The sequence below is a fragment of the Pogona vitticeps genome, chromosome 2 (genome assembly GCF_051106095.1).
Source record: "Pogona vitticeps strain Pit_001003342236 chromosome 2, PviZW2.1, whole genome shotgun sequence".
Taxonomy (NCBI): Eukaryota; Metazoa; Chordata; class Lepidosauria; order Squamata; family Agamidae; genus Pogona; species Pogona vitticeps.
Genome location: NC_135784.1, coordinates 252,265,414 through 252,285,070, shown reverse-complemented (window position 1 = coordinate 252,285,070; position 19,657 = coordinate 252,265,414). Strand labels below are relative to the sequence as shown.

The following is a 19,657-nucleotide window of genomic DNA, read 5'->3' as shown; positions in this document are numbered from 1 at the left end:
GCACTTATGGTTGCCAAAATCTGAATGGTTCCACTGGGGAAACTTTGGAGGCAGTTGGCAACTGAGTTCACACAGTCACTTATTAAATGGGGGTAAAGATGCTTTGATAGCTTACATGCTGATGATATTAATTTTTAATTACCAGTAAACATATCTGTTTCTGGTATAAACTAAAGAAAGGACTAATAAAACAGTAGAGAGGAATACGTTATGAAGTTATTTTGGTTATTACAATGATCAGGAAAGAAACTATCAAAATATGGAGCAAGGGTGAGGGACCCTTGGCTCTCCAGATACAGTATTTTAGACTTCCGCCCTCATAAGCCTCAGAAAGCATGGTCAATTCTAAGGATTAAGGGAGTTGTAGTCCCAGGCATCTGGACCACTCAGAGTTCCCCAGCTCTGATATGGACGCCATCTTGTAAACTGAAGAGACTATGAGGGATAGCAGTGAAACTGAAAACAAATGTGATCCTTGCAGTGCCAGAATTGCACATGTCACCCCTTTTTGAGATGACTGCTGCATAACCAGTGGCACCACCAGTGAGGTGCCCAAATTCTGTGTCACATGTTATAGCTGAAGCAACAGTTGCCTGTGATTTTGTAGTTTTCCTCAGGCATGGGATTTTGGACTACAAACCCTGTACCATTCCATCCTGGGAGTTCCACCTCATAGACCCATACCCGCAGACACCTAAATGTGGTTCACCTGGAGAAAACCATTAGCTTCCTATCCAGAAAGAAAGCTGCCCCACTGCTATCTGGAAGCCATCAACATGACTTTTTAGAGCAGTGGTTCTCACACTTTGGTCCCCAGATGTTCTTGGACTGCAACTCCCAGACATCCTAGCCCGCACAGCAAGTGATGAAGGCTTCTGGGAATTGCAGTCCAAAAACATTCAGAACTGCTGTTTTAAAGCATGGGTATGCAGCTGTGCTCTTCTAGATGTTTCAGGGCTGTACCTAACCCTTCCCTAATGCCTCTCCTGGCTGGAAATGATGGGAAGTAGTCCAGCAAAATCTGAAGAGCCACCGTTGACTCCACCAGATTTAGAGAAATGGTTTCTAGATCTTCCATTTGACAGTGTTATTGTCTTTAAACTTTCCTTTTAAAACAAATTACATGTATATTGACACACCATGTGGTGAGATGGATCATGGAGATGTTTTCCTCAATTAATAACACTCAACAGTTAAACTTTTTGTTGCTACTTTAAATTGATGTCTGGCTCTCTGAACTATTGAACCTCTGCTTATAAATGCAACAGTTGTTCATAATTTGGCAGTAAATGACCTTTAAATGTAGACATTTTGTGAACATATCCTTGGGGAACAATTTAACTTCAAAGTGACACCCATGAGCACTTGTTATCATTTCAATATGCTTCCTTTGTCAATAACAGAATGGCAAGAACTAGTGAGATTTCTAATGTTGATTCAGATACTTAGAATCCAGCTGAATAAATTAGTGTGCTCTTGATTTGTATTGACCAAAAAGTTGCATTGGTATGTTACAGGTCAAGGTGACACACATTTAAATAGACTGAGGTACAAAGGGCATACATGACTGACACGCTTACAATGTTCTTAATTAACTTCTTAAAATGTGCTCCTTAATTGTTTTTTTAATAGTAGAATTACCACCGTACGGTATGACCTTAAATCATTTTAGTCAATTGTGAAGGAGACCAAAGTCTCAAGAGGTGTGAAAGTGTATATATCACTTTACAGTATTTAAATCTAAAAATGGCCAACATGTTTCAGCCTGGATTTATGGCCTTCTTCAGGGGCTGTACAAAGAAAACAAAGTAAAACAAAAATTGGACAGTACATTACCATTGCAGTGTCAACATGTAGAAATGTTAAAATGATAACGTGTTGTCCTCTTTTGGGGGCATTTTTAGAATAAAGTGATATGTTTGCATACATCCTGAGACTTTGGCCTCTCCCTCACCATCAGATTTGATTTATGCTTCCTTTTGTTTTTTATTAAATAATTTTAAGCTGCTTTACAGATGAGATAATTAAAAATGGGCAGCATAGACCAGATGGGCGGGATACAAACAAATAAACAAAATGAATGAATGAATGAATGAATGAATGAATGAATGAATAAATAAATAAATAAAGTTATGCCAAGGTAAATTAGATTAGAAATGGAAATAATTGATTCAAATAAATTGAATTGAAAACTTCTTATCTCCTCTTCAGAGGTTCCAAAGTTCCCTAAGGGCTCCCTTTTGCCTTGGGGAAGACTTTTGGAGCCTCAGGACAACGGGAGCCTGGGTCTCTGGTGCTGATTTTTTTACTATTAAAGGCTCCCCCCTGACATCTTGAGGCTCCCGAAGGCTTCCCCAGAGCAAAAGAGAAACTTAGGGAGACTTGTAATCTTAACGGGGGTATAGGAAGCTTTCCATTCTTCATTAAATTTAATTTTTCTTGTGCTGGATCTGGTTAACGACAGCATAACTTTTCACAACAGGATTTTGTCCAATGTTTTCTTTCTGTTAGTAAATATGGTTCCAGAGAATGTAAAGGGACATCCCAGTCTCACGGGAGAGGGGAAATTTCCTGTATGTCAATATGCCAATTAAATTCCACCACACAGTAGTAGTATGTTCAGTAAAGCTATTGAGTCTTCTTCAATTTGATGTGATTTTTTAAAAAAATACAGATACAAAGATCTTGAACCATAACTTCTCTATGCTTAACTTTCTGCTACAATAAATTATGATAATGATGATGGGTATTTGGATAGATAACAATATAGAAACATGAATAGATACGTGTTGCTCCAGTTCTAAGGCCTCAATACTCAGTTTTCCATCTGTTTTGTCCTTTTATCAGTGTGTAATAACTATTCCATAAAAATTCCTGTTGTGATACTAGTAGAAAAAAAATAAGTAGGAATCTATAATATATAGAATATAAAACACATCGTAGTTCTTTGCAAATTCACATATATTAAGATATTTGCATACTTTTCATATACTTACAAGTACAGTAACTCACTTAAGTGAAAATTTGTTCATGAAATCTTGGATGATTAAAGTCCATGGATTCGATTCAGACTTGGTCATAGACAGAGTAGATTCATTTGAAATAAATGATTAAGTTAAATCTCATTGATTTTAATAGGCCTGTTCCAAATATGAATCAAGTCAAGGCTCAAACCAATTTTGATTCTTCTTTTTTTATCTATTTACTTACTGGATTTATATTAAATCTCTCCTGCACCCCAATTAGAATCAAAACAGCTTTCGGTTTTACTGAAAAAAGTACAATTCAAATGTAAAGCAAGATCAGCAGTTTTTAAAAATTAAATTCAAGGCACAATTTGAAACAATCAACAGAGAAATAACAAAAAACATCAAACTATTAATAGTATTAATCACGTGCATTGTTCAGACGTGCACATAAGACAAGATATGGACAGATACTAGTAACACCCCCCTTCTGAGCAAATGGTCAGATGCCTGACTAAGAAAACATGTACAGTACAGTGGTGCCTCGCTAGACAGTTACCCCGCATGATAGTTTATTCGCTAGACATTGACTTTTTGTGATCGCTATAGTGATTTGCAAAACAGTGATTTCTGTGGGGGAATTTTGCTGGACAATGTTTGGTCCCTGCTTCGCAAATTGATTTTTGCTAGACAACAATTTTGACAGCTACCTCCTTGCTCGCAAAATGGGTGTTTTCTGGACCTAAGCTTCGCAAGACAGCTGATCGCCGGTTCGCAAAGCGGCTTTCCTATGCCGATCTTCGCTAGACAACAACGATTCTTCCTCATTGGAACGCATTAAACAGGTTTCAGTGCATTCCAATAGGGAAATACTTTTCGCTAGACAGTGATTTCACTAAACAGCGATTTCAGTGGAACGGATTATCATAGTCTAGTGAGGCACCACTGTACTTGCCACCTAAGACAATAGAATGGAGGCCACCCTGGCCTCCTTGAGATAGGTAAACCAAGAAAAGCCTGTTTCACATCCATACCTGATGGGTCCGTGAGAAGGCAGAACCAAGAGAATGGTCTCCCCTTTCAATACCCAACCAAGTTGTACAGTGGTGCCTCGCTTAGCGATGTTAATTCGTTCCAAAAAAATCGCTGCTCAGCGACTTCATCGCTAAGCGAAACACGGTTTCCCATTGAAATGCATTGAAAACCAGATAATCCGTTCCAATAGGAATGAACTGCCGTCCTTAAGCGAAAATTGCCATAGGAAACATCGCTAAGCGAAACGCGGTTCCCCAATTGAAATGCATTGAAACCTATTCAATGCATCTCAATGGGGGGGGGGGGAAATGCAATAAATGATTAAAAAAGAGTCAGAACAAAGTCAAATTTGGTTAACAAAGGGTTTATTAAGTGCACTTCAAACGTTTTAAACAGTAAACTTTAACTTTATAAATAACAGAAAAACATTTAAAAAACAGCAAACATGAGGCTGTTTAAACCATCATTAAGCGAAACAGGGGACCCAAAATTTAATCGCTATGCGAAGCATGGTCCCAACCATCGCTAAGTGAAAATCGGCCATAGGGAGCATCGCTAAATGAAGCTCAAAAACACTCCGAAAAAGACATCGCTAAGTGATTTCATCGCTAAATGGAGCGCCCGTTAAGCAAGGCACCACTGTATAGAACAGTGCAGTCATTTAGATGCTGCGGACTCATGTCACATGGAGCTTTATTTAGGTTATAACAAGCACTTTAAATTGTGCTTTGAAACAGATCTGTAGCTACTGAAGCTGTCATAACAAGGTAGTACATAATCATTCATTCTTTACTTTTAGACATGTTTGCTGTCCTTTAGAGAGAAGTCTGTCTCTTACTATGCATTTGTGTAACTTCCTCGCCAGCATTGCCTCTATTAAAGCTTTTGGGCTGTCACAATTGTTTGATGGAGATAAAATTCTTTTCGGTTTAGACTGAAACTAAATTGATTATATGAGACTGTCAGACCTAAAAAAAGGTCTGAAGAGACTAGGAAACTGCAAGTATGTATGTGGTTATATATTCAAAATTTTGTATTCTGCATCACAGTAACATGTTCAAGGCAGGGGACATGCAAAGATGGCAGATTCAGTGTTTGATATTAAATTATGAAAATTTAAATCACCAAACAGCAGCAGAATTAAGAAGCAACAATAACATCAATTTTCCATTAAAAGCTGGGGAAGATGAAACTGATTTAAATAGTTGCTGGAAAACTATTTTCAGCACCATCTAAGTATTTTTGGGGAGAGCCATGCAATGGCAGCCAGAAATGAATTTGCTGTGTGTTCCCCTCTAGAGTGGATTTGATTTAAATTGTCTGTGATTTAAATCACAATATAAATAAAAAAATTGATTTTTGACAATTTAAATTTTTAAAATTGATATTTAAAATTTAAATTGTGATTTAAATCAGTTTTTCTTTTAAAAAAACACATTGATTTTTATCCACTCTGCCCCTTCCTTTTTGGAACACTGCCCCACCCCCACCCCCCGCCATCAGCAGTTAACGTTTGCATGTTCTAGGCCTGTAAAGCCCTCGACTTTACTCAGAATTTTCCCAACTAACTCTGCAGTTTGAATTGATTTTGTTGCCATACTGCTCTACCAGTTAGGAAGTTTTTTCTGATACTCAATGTTTGTCTTTGTGCCTGTTTTCACTTTAAATCATTAGCCAAGTTCTTTGTACATTTTGTATGCTGTATTTCAGTATCATTTTGGAAGTGGTTGGCAATATTGAAATGATGAAATAAATAAGTAAATAAGTGGACACACCACTTCTGAAGACGGTGACCTCTGGAACAAGGCCTTGCATGACATAATCTAGGGTAGTACATAGTTTCCCACCTGTGAGTTCTGCTGTGTTATTGGACTACAGTGGTGCCTCGCTTAACAGGCGCTCCATTTAGCGATGAAACTGCATAGCGACAAATTTTTTGCGATCGCAAAAGCAATGTTTCCTATGTGGTTTTTTCGTTTTGTGATGATCAGTTCCCTGTTTCGCTTACCAATCATTGCAAAGTGATGATTTTTTAACAGCTGGTTGGCGGTTCCAAAATGCCGCCGGGTAAAAAAAATGGCCGCCTGCTGTGTTTAGGGATGGATTCCTCGCATAAGAGGCAGCAAAAATGGCCACCGTATGGAGGATATTCGCTTTAAAGTGAGTTTTAAGCCCATAGGAACACATTAAACAGGTTTTAATGTGTTTCTATGGGCTTTTTAAAATCGCATAGCGACGAAATTGCTTAGCAGCGATTTTTGCTGCATGGATTAACGTCGCTATGCGAGGCACCACTGTATATGTTTCAGAGTCCTTCATCATTGATCTTGCCAGCAGGGGCTTTTCAGAGTTAAAGTCAAGCAAGATCTGGGGAGCCAAGATTGAGAACCATTGATTTAGAGTTCTTTTGCCGAAGATCCTTCACTGGAATTGGTGCATTTTAAATTATTTTGCAGCAGATTTCTTAGCTACCTTTAAGGACTTGCGTAAAGTTCTCACGAGGCAAATCTATCAAAGCAGAATAAAAATAAGCTTCATGTGTATTTGTGGGGTGCCTATAGAGTGTTTTGACCACGCTGGTTTATTCTGCATCAGATTAAATTATTTGATAGGGTGTTAATGTGCTGTGATGTTTCCCCATGTCTGTTTTGTCTTTCCTCTGATCACCTTTGGAAGAAGAGAACTGTGGTAGTAAGGACTAGACCAAAGTACCCTCTGATTTTCAGCCCCACTGGGTGGGGCTCCGCCTCACTTTCGAGCGACTTCACACATGCTTACCTTCATCGCCCTCGTTCACAGGGTTCTGTCATGACCAGAACCAAACATGATCACTTGACAGAGGAGGAACAGAGCTGCGTAGAGGGAGACGGAGTCGTGACTAGACTCCCAGTGGACTAGACTCCCAGTACAGAGCTGCCACAAAGTGAACCCATGCCTACAGGTGTTGCCAATTGTCGACTTTAGATTTGGGATCTGGATTCAGGTCTCCATAGCCCTAGTCCCGCACTCTGTCCATTATTCCATACTGACTCTCAAACAAGTCTCTCTGTAGGCTACTTCGGGGGGAAGCATAAGAGCTGAGAAAACGATAAAGGCAGTGATTCAAAATCAAAGTTTTGAGTTCCCATTTATCATGTGATAAACCTCAAAGTCTCTTTGCTTTCCTTGCTTCACAAATACTCTGGTGTACGTACATAGTGCACATCCATACTCACATAAACAGAACCACTTTCTTTATCACTTATAGGAAATGTGAGTTTCACACTGCCCTATGGACCCATCCCTTCTTGCTTAAAAGAAACTAGTATAAAAGAAGCAGACTTACTTAATAGCTTCTGCTTTTAGACTGAATTGTCTAAACTCACTCATTTGGAGGGGGAAGAACTCTTCTAAAATAATCCATAGATAACTTTTATCTGTTGGGGCTGCGAACTCACTGCCCTGTTTCTAAACACACACACTCTCTCTGTGGCATTAACTAGATATCTACTTAACCCTTTTAAGTGAAAAGCTCATGAACCCACTTCTGTAGGTATTTCAAACCTCAGCTCTTCCAAGAAGCTCAACCAGGAAAGTTGCTTTTGCTTATAAAAGTAGAAAATAAATTTGATAAAAGCAGCTAGTCCCCTGGCCCTTGTTTTATTTATCATATCAGAAAAGAACAATGTTTTGCTGCACTGTGGTCAAAATAAGAGGCGACCTTGCTTGTTCACAAGTGTTCAAAGTCTAGAGATAAGAGGGGCAAAATAATAGAGTACAATGGGAAGAGTGTAGTGTAATTATTTGTGACTTGTCAAGGGAGGCCCTTTCAGGCCCCAAGTGATTCAAAACTGGGAACTCTGCACAATTCTCTAAGCTAAGCGTGGTCAGCATCAGAGAAATCGCGCCCAGTTTCTCCGACAGCACTGAAATTGCATCAGTTTGTCATGCACTGAGCATGGCCAGCGCTACGCAGTATCATTTGCTTGCAAATACGCCTGGCCCCAAAGCCCTGATACGCATTCCTTGGTATCTGACTCTTGGCCTGTGATTTGTCATGTCCCTGGTGCTATCAGTTTAAGGTAATTTTAATAGATTCTGATGGTTTGCTGGTGGGAGTAAAGAATGTATGGAAGGCAGTGTCGCTCCATGCCTCTCTCTGTAGTGTATTAACATGGTAGGTGATCCTGTGCTGGTGTTTCCCAGATGTACTGTAAATATACACATGCAAGCATGCACACTCAGAGATGGTAGAGGAAATTAGGAAGCTTTTCTCTGTGATTTGTTAAAAGGTGGCATTGACGCAAGGGACAAATTTTCTGAAGAAATTTCAGGCCTTGCTCAATCATTATTTTTCTTTCAGAAGGTTTCTTTTCTTACAAACTGTTTTGTCATCTTCTGTTGCAGTGAAGTTATGAATCTGTGTATGCAAATTTCTCTATGCGTAAGGGTGCTTATGCTCCCTCAAGAGAACTATTTCATACTTCAGATGAAGTTGAGTAAGTTGAAGCTTCATTGCTGTCTCAGGCTGCAACCTTATTTAGCCTCAGTGCACTCACTGGGGTTAACATACAGGGAAACATGTACAGTATAGGATTACATTATGAGTATAGCTAAGTCAGAGAGAACAACTCCAAAAAAAACCTGGACAGAATCACATACTATTTAACAATACCTGAGTTCTTAACAAAGCAATCAAGATGACGTGTCATTGTAATTTTATGCATTTTTTGGACTTGCACTGCATAAAACCACATTTTGCAGCATGCCAACCCGCTAAAACAGCATAAAATCGATAATTTAGTAGTTTGGAAATAGGTCATTAGGAAAATGTTCACAAAAATCAGTATTTAGTTGTCTTAAAGAACTAATTCAGCTGCATTATGAAATGTGGCATATTTTACTCTGCTTTTGACACCGCTAGATGGGATTATTTTACTGCTGACAACTCTGATCTTTACATCATTTTTTAACTGACTCCCTTAATTGATTACTTCTGCAATATTAAAGCCTGCAGCTTAGCTCTCTGGATGTCTGCTGACACTAATCGATTACCATAAAGGTGTTAATATTAGTGATTCCATCCAAGAAACATTCAAAATTCTGTAACTAAAAGCTGCCAGAGTGTAGATTCTTGTTAATTTTAGCTACTGTTGATTAATAATGACTTTTCTAGAGAGAGAGAGAGATGAATGAGTTCCTGGGAAAAGACCTTCTTTTTGTTTTGTGTTAGTGTGGAATACAAACACATTAATACGTATTTAGATTTTAAATGTTTTAAAAAGTCTCTGTTAATAATCATCCATGTATCTGAGTGGAATTCTCGGTAGTAGTGTTTAGACACAGACCATTTCTTTTGACTTTTCCTTGGGGAACGCCTGACAACAGAGTAACTTGGGGCATCCCTGCAGCTAATCTGAGTTCTTGTCAGTTTGTTTTCTCTGCGTGCACACACACAAACACACAGGCCCAGTGTATTTCTTTAGAAGAGTTGGAGTTTTCAAGAATTACTTGAAGGACTTTCAGAATCTGCATGGGAATCTTTGAAAATATATTTGAATCATCAACAAATTTAAGGGGGGGGGCAATTCAGTTCCTACTGCATCCTTTTCCTGCACCTCTAAACATGATTCTCTCTGCAAAAGAGTTCCTCAGATAATTAAGGGGTTTGAATGTGTGGTAGAACACATGTCAGAGCTCTCAGACCCAATCCTTGACCCATTAAGGTTACATCTGCTACCTTAGTCTCTGGTGAGCTACTGCCAATGGGTTAAGACAGGGGGAGAAAATCATGTGGATCACGGGCTGCCTGCAACCTCCAAGGCTTTTTTTGTAGTTCCCAGAGTTTCCCCACCCAGCAAAAAATTCCATGGAGCTTAATTTGTTTCCTTGCATTTTCAAAAGAATAATTTGTTTGTTTGCTTTTTCAAAAGAATAACCGTGCTTCCGGGGGCATGCAGTCCTCCACTGAAAATAAATAAGCTGTATTTCCACATCTGGTTTCAGCTAAATAAATATATTTTGTAAGAAAATGTTATTCTTTAAAACCTGAAGTGAACTTCTGATCACTTCCAGTTTAATCTGGAAAGGCTGATGCACCTTCCAGCAGATCCTGGGCAAGGAAAATTGCTTCCAGGCTCCTTGAGTTGGCCCTCCTGGTGCAGGCACTACGGAGCTAGATGGGCCAGTGGTCTGACTCAGTAGAAAGGAGTCTCCTTGATTCCTCTGTGTGAACATCCCTTTGCTGAGAGTACAGCAAAGATATATGTAGGGCTTGATGAGGCTAAATGGAGATATTTTGGAACCTCTTTCTTATACTTCTTGAACATACACATCTGTTTTCCTCTGGTTCTGTAAATAACATCTTGCAACATTTTTCTCTAGCAAAGTCAGAATTTCATTGATGTGTTTATACTTCAGAGAAGACAGTGAGTTGTATTTAGACTTTACATGAATGCAGTTCTTTTTATGGGACATTCTGCTGTTGAAAAGTAGGAGTGGCAAAGCTCTCTCTCTCTTTCTTTCTCTCTCTCTCTCTCTCTCTCTCTCTCTCCCCTTTTTTCTTTTCTTTTTTGCTGATTCTTCCTGCTTCTTATAGCCCCTGAAAACCCCCTCTTGAGGATTGGAGAGGTGGCCCTTTGTAGGTGGTGGTTTTGTGAACAGTGGGTTAACTTTTTCTCCCTTTCTGTTCTCCAGTAAATCTATTAACCTTTGATTAATAGAAAGAACCCAATTTACAGAAGAGCATATCTTGTTTCAGTGCAGTTATAGCAAAAGCATATAATTAAAGGTGCATTAGTCAGAAGGCTGAACATCTAAACAAAAAAGAGATTGTTGTAGGTTTTTTCGGGCTGTTTGGACATGTTCCAAAGGTTTTTCTTCCTAACATTTCACCAGTATCTGTGGCTGGAGAGGACAGGAGTTAGAATTCTGTGTTCTGGTGTAGGATAGTGAAGTTTTTGTAGCTGTGGGGTCAGCATTTTGTCCTTTTGAGGAGATTGGGTGATGGAAGAAAAACCTTCGGAAGGAAGAAATACCTTCAGAACACAGCCAAACAACCCGAAAAATCTACAACAACCGTCGGATCCTGTCCATGAAAGCCTTCAAGAATACAAAAAGAGATACAGTGGGGTCTTGACTTAAGAACGGCTTGAGTTAAGAACAATTTGACTTAAGAACCACTCTCATAGGAAAATATTGACTTGACTTACATACTTAGATTTGAGTTAAGAACTGAAAAAAAGCACGTGGGAGGCAGGGAAAGTGCAAAATTTGAACTTTCAGTTAACTGTTGGCCAGTGAAAAGGGTGCCTGTCTGCTTCCTCACTCCTCCCAGCGTTTAGAGAGTGGATTGGGAGTCTTCAGACTGCCTGGACTGTATTTTCCCTGCCTTCCCTGAACCTTTCTTGACCTAAGAAAAAAAAGAAACAAAATATCCCCCTCTAGTGGTCGAAGGCGGAATAGCAGCTTCCCATTAGTTTCTATGGACGGAAAAGAGCAGATACAGATCAAATGGTTTTCAATGCATTCCTATGGGAAATGCAGATTTGACCTGAGAACTTTTTGACTTGAGAACCGCCTTCCAATACGGATTAAGTTCTCAAGTCAAGACCCCACTGTAGTCCTTTTTTTTACCCCTGAAAAACTTATTGAGCAGATTTCAGTTTCCTCAGAGTTCTTGTTCAAGTTTGTTTTTGTTAAGCAAAACATTGCATGTTAATCATAAGCCTGTGTCAGCACTATGTACATACACAGAATCATAGAATAATGGAGTTGGAAGGGGCCTATAAGGCCATTGAGTCCAACCCTTTCACAGTGCAGGAATCCAAAACAAAGTATACAGTATGTTTTCTCATGAATGCCTCTAACATTGGAGTGTTCACCACCTCCTGAGGTAATTAGTTCCTTTGTTGTATTCTAACAGTTAAGAGACTTTTCCTGAAATTCAGCCAAAATCTGACTTCCTGTAACTTGAGCCCATTATGTCCTGTACACTGGGATGGTCGAGAATAGATCCTGCCCCTCCTCTGTTTAACACCCTTTCAAGTATTAGAAAAGTGTTCTTTTCTTAAGGCTAAACAACCCCAGTTCTTCCAGTCTTTTCTCATTGGGCTTGTTTTCCAGTTATCTGATCATTTATTTATTTATTTATTTATTTATTTATTTATTTATTTATTTATTTATTTATTTATTTATTTATTTATTTATTTATTTATTTATTTATTTATTTATTCATTCATTCATTCAATTTTTACCCCTCTAGACAACGTCTACTCGGGGCGGCTTACATAAGTTAAAACACATTAAAACAGCATACAGTATAAGTAACATATATAATACAAGATGGCAAAAGTCAAGAAACAAGAGGGGAAAAAAGAAAAAGAAAAAATTATTTAGTTGACTGGGGGGAAGGCCTGTTTGAATAACCAGGTTTTTAGTTGAGTTTTCAAAATACCCAGCGAGGGTGCCAGCTGAATTTCAGTGGGGAGTGTGTTCCACAGCCGAGGGGCGACCGCCAAGAAGGCCCGGTTTCTTGTTTTCTCCTTCCAGGCCTCCCTCGGTGTCAGTCCCCTCAGCCGCCCCTGCTGGCTTTGTCGGATTATTCGGGTAGACCTGGGCGGGAGGAGGCGATCTGCCAAATATTGAGGTCCCAAACCGTTTAGGGCTTAATATGTGATCATTAACACTTTGAAGTTGATGTGGAAACGAATAGGTAACCAGTGCAGTGCAGCCAGAGTGGGGGAGATATGTTGAAATTTTCTCACCCCACTAATAAGCCTAGCTGCTGCATTCTGGACCATCTGAAGCTTGCGCATCAGCCTCAAAGGCAGCCCCACGTAGAATGCATTACAATTGTCTAATCTCGAGATTACGAGCGCATGGACTAGAGTAGTGAGGGCCCCCCGATCAAGATATGGCCGCAGCTGGGCAATCCGCCATAGGTGAAAATAGGCGGAACGGACCACGAACGCCACCTGGGTTTCCATGGTGAGCGCTGGGTCCAGATGTATCCCCAAGCTGCGGACCTCACTCTTTGCGGCAAGGGTCGTCCCTCCAAAAGGGAGGGAGTCACCTATGCCACTGATGGGAGGGCCACCCACCCTCAAGACCTCCGTCTTGTCTGGGTTCAGCCTCAGTCCATTTGACTGCATCCTTGTTGCCCTCCTCTGAACATGTTCAAGTTCGTCGGCATGCTTAAAGTGCGGTATCCAGAACTGGACACAGTATTCAAAATGAGAACTAATCAATGCTGAATAGAATGAAACATAGAATGGTGACAGGGGGGGGGATTGTAGGTCCCAGAAGGCCTGGTAAACCTCATGAATACTCTGTAACAAGGAAAGCTGGGATGGGGGTCTCCATAAGTTGGAACCTACTTGACATGATGATGATGATGATTAATTAGCTTACATGGTGTCAACCATGCAAATATCTCCTTTTGCACACTGGGCTTAAAATAGCGGCTGTTCCTAAACTCTTGTTTAGATTAGACAGATTAAAAAACCAACCACTTAAGGTGAGCAGTTGCTTATTCAGTGTCTTCAAGAGATAATGTCATCCAAGGATTTATCCTATTCCAGTGGGCTGTCCGCTAGATTGAATGTAATTTATAAACTGAATGGCAAAAGGAGCACAATGCCTTTGTGAATTCATAACTAATCTTGAAGTATTGAACAAATAGAACTCTTGTTCAAGAGGAAGGAAGGAGGTAGAAAAAGAAGACAGAGGAAAGAGATGTTGCTAATTATGTGTGAAGGTGTGTGTGTTGGGGGGGCAATGCAAGGGGTCCTGGCAGGCTTTGTCTGACTCTCCCTTAGCTCTATGTGTATTAATACCTGTGTATTAATTCGTTCACAAGCTATATTATTAAAATATGATGGATCTTTGTAATGTTTGTGTGTCTTCTTGCAGATAAGGTAAAGGTTCCCCTTGACATTTAATCAAGTCGTGTCCGACTCTAGGGGGTGGTGCTCATCCCCGTTTCCAAGCCGTAGAGCCAGCGTTTGTCCGCAGACAGTTTCCGTGGTCACGTGGCCAGCGCAACTAGACACGAAACGCTGTTACCTTCCCACCAAGGTGGCACCTATTTATCTACTCGCATTTGCATGCTTTCAAACTGCTAGGTTGGCAGGAGCTTCCCTACAGATACCTGAGTGCTGAATTTACAGTAACATTTTAAAAATTGCAGTTAATAACCATATATAGTTTACGTAATAGTTAACTTGAGATTTGCCTTCAGCACTGGTGTAAAACATACAACAAATTAATTTTTAAAAAAAGAAAAGAAAAGAACTGGGTAATTACTGATAACATGTAAAGAAAGATACACATGCAAAGATTGGCAGTATCCAGAGGCCAGTTTTAAATGAAAAGTCACATTCTTCTCTGTAAATTAAAGGAACATGCTTAGAAATTAGCCATACCCTTCAGCTTTGCACTACAACAGTTGCATTGTCAGAGCAGGTTGTTAATTGCTTTTATTAAGATACCCAGCTTATGTAACAGTAGGGGTCACTGTATGCACTGAATTTGACATTGCATTTTAAATTTAATTTAAAAGGCTTGCCCAGGCAAACAAAGTAAGAGAAAGGGCATTTAAACCATTAATTCCTCAACAATTCCCTCTTTATGTGTGTATGTGTAGGTCAGATACAAGGATCATTATGAGGATACAGAATTGAGAATACAGTGTACCAGATTAATATAAATATGAGGAAGTTCTACAGTATTTGGAGAATAAACTAGTTTAAGTAGACGCTGGGCAGTTGGTGCCTGGTGCAATGCTGAAGTTGTTTTAAGCTGTATATTCTGTTTTGTTTTGTCCTTGGTAACACTCACTCTGCATGTGATAATTGTTCCCTTCATGCTTTGCTTCCTAATTTTGATTTCCTTCAAATGACAAGTGATAAATTTTTGACAGGAACGCGGTTGTGACTCTGGCATGTCTAACCAGATGTTCTCATTTTACAAATGATTTTGACAATCGTTAACAAGTATCCTACAGTAGCCTACTAGCATCTCCTGACATTATGCGTGGTGTCTGCATCTATTGTGGATTCTCTGTCGTTTAGCTGAATCATAGTTTTTCTCCTTTTTTTTCCTTGGGGTTTTCTGGTTTCTTTTGCTATTGTCTGTTGAAAAATTTAAATCTTCCCTTTTCCTGACGCTGCTGCATTAATCTCCTTGACAGCACACTTCAAAATGGGGTTGAAAAAAAAAGCTGAAATCCTTACATCACAATGCCTTTAAGGAAAGCTTCTGTGAACACTGCAGTAACGTGCAGCACTATTAGTGCGTATACTATACGGTATATGATGTCCATTTTTTGATAAATCAAAACTTTTTCAGTATCACTAAAATGAATTGCTACTACTACTACTACTATTATAAGCATCTTGTTTCTCAGCATTGCAGGTGCAGAGGGCAGAGCCAAGGGTCAAGCCCCCAAATTCGGAATCATATCCTAAAAATGTACAGATGAGGTGACATGTTTGCAAAAGCACTGGTTTTTTAGTTCCAGGAAGTGAATTCACAGCTATTGGTTTTGAATTGGTAGCCAGTGATTTGGGAACAATTTCAGTTGTTGAAGATCACCTGATTGTGCTTTCCTATGTGTTTTTTTTTTAATGACTTGCCTTAATGTTTGGTGCTTTGCAATTTTTGAACTTTCTCTACTTTGGAGGTTGCTTGTTGATGGAGCTGCAACTTCTATAAGGTGTGCTTTTCTTTGTGGCTCATCCAGAAGTATAATACCCAGTTTATTAAAATGAACTGTTTAATCCATGATAACTTGGTTGTCCCAGTATATCTGTAAGGCTTGGCTAACTGCTGAAAAAATGTTCTTTGTAACTTGGCTGTGCCTGTAATACACTGATGCTAGCTCAAGGCATCCAGCTATGCTAGAACAAAGTCTTATTTTTAGATTTATGACAGGCTCTACACACATCGCTTGCACTTTGCTTCATTATCATCCTCATTAGCTGGAACATGCAGTTTGCATAGCCCTGTCTTGTCAAATATCAACTGAGGAGTCAACTGATAAAATTTCAATGGGAGATTCAACATGACGGTGCAAGGATATCCTGGCTGGATTTGGCCAGAGTCGGACTTAGTCCAGCCTTCTGTTCCTCACAGAGACTCAGAGGTAGACCGCTGGAGAGATTCTGCTCTTTTCCCCCAGCACTTAGTATTCAGAGATATAGTACCTCTGCACCTGAAGCCTGGAGATAACTTTTATGAGTAGTGGCCATTTATAGCCTTTTCCTCCAAGCATGTACCTTACCAAATGATCTCTCTGAGTTAATGGTGGCCACCACATCTTGTGGAGGCAGTTTCCATAAACAGTCTTTTTGCAATGTCACGGAGTGCTGCCTTCTTTCTGCCTTTAATCTTTCAATGGTCGTTGGAAGACTTCGAGTTGATCATTGAGGTTTAGTGTTGTTTTGTTGTTTTGTTCAGTGGTATTTCTTGTGAGTTTTTATAAGCACAGTATTTCAGGATTGTTAATCTGTGAAACAGATGGAACATGATCAAAAATGAATATTCATCCTTTGGAATAAAGCAAAACCCCAGATTTCAAGATGAGCTGCGCATCTTTTAGTTCTTCTCTGCTGTATGGAGACATGCAGATCACTTCTCCTTTGTCACTCCGTGGACCTTATCTAGAATGAAACTGCATATGCTTCCTTTTGGTTGTGGTTTTTTTTAAAGGATTCTTATATGCATAGTGTGTGTTTCACGGAGTGTGTCGTTTCGACCTTAGACTCAGCAGTGAGAACATCTTGCTACACAACTGTGATAAAATCTTTCCATGATGGGGTTTATATTGTGGAAGTTGACTGTTCTGTTTTGTTCCAGTTTAGAACAGGGTGGATAAAAATCAATGATTTTTTTTTCCAAATCAAGTTGGTTTGAATCACAATTTAAATTTTAAAAAGTAAATGCTTTATTGAAATAGTAAAAAATATTTTTAAAATTTTTTTAAAAAATTTTTTTTTAAATTTTAAAAATTTTTAAAATTTTAATTGTGATTTGAATAATCATTTATTTAAATCAAATCCAACCTGGTTTAGAAGAATAAAACACACACAATTTTTATAGCAGGACGTGTTGTATGTGTGTCCCTAACTAGAGTGGATTTGATTTTAGTCAAAGTGTTTTAATTCATGATTTAAATTCATAAAGGATTTTTTGACAATTTAAATTAAAATTTGATTTTTAAAAAACAATTGCAATTTAAATTGATTTTTAACAAATCATTCAACCTGTGTTGAATCTTCTGTACAAAATCAAGCTCTGATTTTTAAAAAGGTTCCATAACTTTCCAAACAGAAATTGCTGTTTGAAGTAATGGTTGGCTGCCTTTTCTTCCTAATGTTATCAAGACATACCTCACATTTCTGAAAGGATTTTACATTTCTTTAAAAAAAGTCTAAGGTTAAAAAAAAGAATAGATATATACATGAATCTTCAGGCAACATGTTTGAACACCTAGAAGAGATAAACTGCTTGAAGCAGAAGCACCTTAACTGCGCAGTTCATGTGCCCATCATTTTTGTAAGGAAGCCAGAGAAAAGCCAAGCTTGAATTGCATCTGGAGAATTTTCTGTGAACACTGTTTTTGTAATGCATTTCTCTTAAGATGAGACATTCCATTTCTTGATCTTGTGCTCAACTGGAGAAAATGGATGATTATGAAAGTTCATCAGCCAAGTTTGGCATACTCTTAGTTTACTGTTGGCCAAGAATGCAATAGTTACACCCAGACCAAACACCTAAGTCTCAGTGGCAAATTGCCACAAGTAAAGAAATCAGCACAGGCATTTGCTGTTACATGATGGAAGTGCACATCAGAAAATGCTTACATAGACTTCTTAACTTGTAGGAATTTATGTGGATTCTGTTACATTCATGTAAAAATGTAATAGGATTCTAGCCAATATAACCCATCTATGAATAGATGGGCTATTCAGACCTCTATTCAGAGCACATTACCATAGTCTTTCAAGACTGAAGGATGCCTACATTAGGTAAAGGTTCCCCTTGACCTTTTAGTCCAATCGTGTCTGACTCTAGGGCACAGTGCTCATTCCTGTTTCCAAGCCAAAGAGCCAGTATTTTGTCCGTAGACAGTTTCTGTGATCATGTGGCCAGCGCGAACGCTGTTACCTTCCCACCGTCGTGGTACCTGTTTATCTATTTGTATTTTTACATGGTTTCGAATGGCTAGGTTGGCAGGAGCTGGGACAAGCGACAGGAGCTCACTCTGTCACGTGGTTTCGATCTTACAACTGCTGGTCTTCTGACCTTGCAGCACAGAGGCTTCTGAGGTTTAACCCGCAGCGCCACCACCTATTCAGTAATTAAGAGTATACATTTTTTGCTCATAGGTACAGTAGCCAAAATGGAGCAGAATTACATTTTATTATTTAAAACTGAAAAATATACCATTTAGAAAGCATTGTTCACTCTCAAACCATATTGTTTTGACTCCTCTGATTTTAAAAACAGAGGAGTCATTCATTGCTCCAGTTACTGTAGTGTTTCTTTGGTTTTTGAAAATAAGTAACAAGAGTGCTACAGGCATGCTTAGAGCAGTAGCTCAGGTATTTACCCAGTTCGCATATCCTTGTCAGAAAGAGTCAGTGTCTGCTCTTTTGAAGTCTTAAACAGGGGACGCAGGCATCCTGGAAGTCATACAGTGGTGACTGTAGAGTTATTTTCTACAAATAAAATGTATTTTTATATTGTTTATTGCTATTAGAAAGCTATGAAAGAATGATCCCAAATCTGAACAGGTCATTCTTTTAATTGATGTCTGTTTGGGAACATTTAAAAATGTACTGAAGAATTCTTCTGCTTGTGATCTTGGGCGGATTTTGCCCTTCAGACCCCGAAACCACCTTTGGAGCATCAGACACCTCTTCCGAAGAATGTGGGTTGAGGTACAGCCATGGAGGCCAACCCAGTGAGAGGTTTGCACCCTGTCAGAGGATCCAAACAACCCTTACATGACAGGAAAGGTCTTTTGCTCACTTGTATGAAACTCATTTCTGCCATTGCCCCTCTCTAGCTGCAGCCCACAACATTATATCGTACGCTTTCCAAAGTTGCACCCCTACCTTCAGGAAGACCTTTTCAGAGGGCACGAGGGGCCACATGGAAAAGCCTCTTTGCATGAGTCCAACATTTTTCATGTTTCTTGGGATTCAAACCAATTTTGTCATTGATTGCTAGGTGATTATATGGGGGACTATTAAGTATAAAAATATTGTCAGCCTTTCAGTCCAAACTTCTAAGAAAGAGCTTTGGTAGCTAAAAAAGTATAGCTGTATTTATAGAAATAAGCTAAAGCTTACTTCTATGGTTAAATATTGTTGTTCACGACTGGCTCAAATTCTCTAATACAGTTAAGAGCTGCTAGGAGTGCATGCAATCTGTATTCTAAACATGATTTTAAAAACCAGATTTTTTTATTTTAATTGGATATTTGTCATTTAATTTGGATTTTTTATTTCAGTTGGATTTATTTTAATAAAATGCCTTTGGAGGAAAAATTTAATCCAAAGATAGCTTTCTAAGATACATTATAGTTCAAAGGTTATTCAGCATGAAACAGAGCTTAGTTATGTAGCATGAGGCTGTGTATTCATTCAATATTTACATTTTTAGTAAAC

The 19,657-nt window shown here is 39.0% G+C and overlaps 1 protein-coding gene across 1 annotated transcript in view; it reads left to right on the top strand.

The window, feature by feature from the left end:
• SNX24 (sorting nexin 24) overlaps positions 1–19,657 on the top strand; it is a 93,087-nt gene that overhangs the window by 1,048 nt on the left and 72,382 nt on the right. The gene's annotated exons all lie outside the window — the stretch shown is intronic.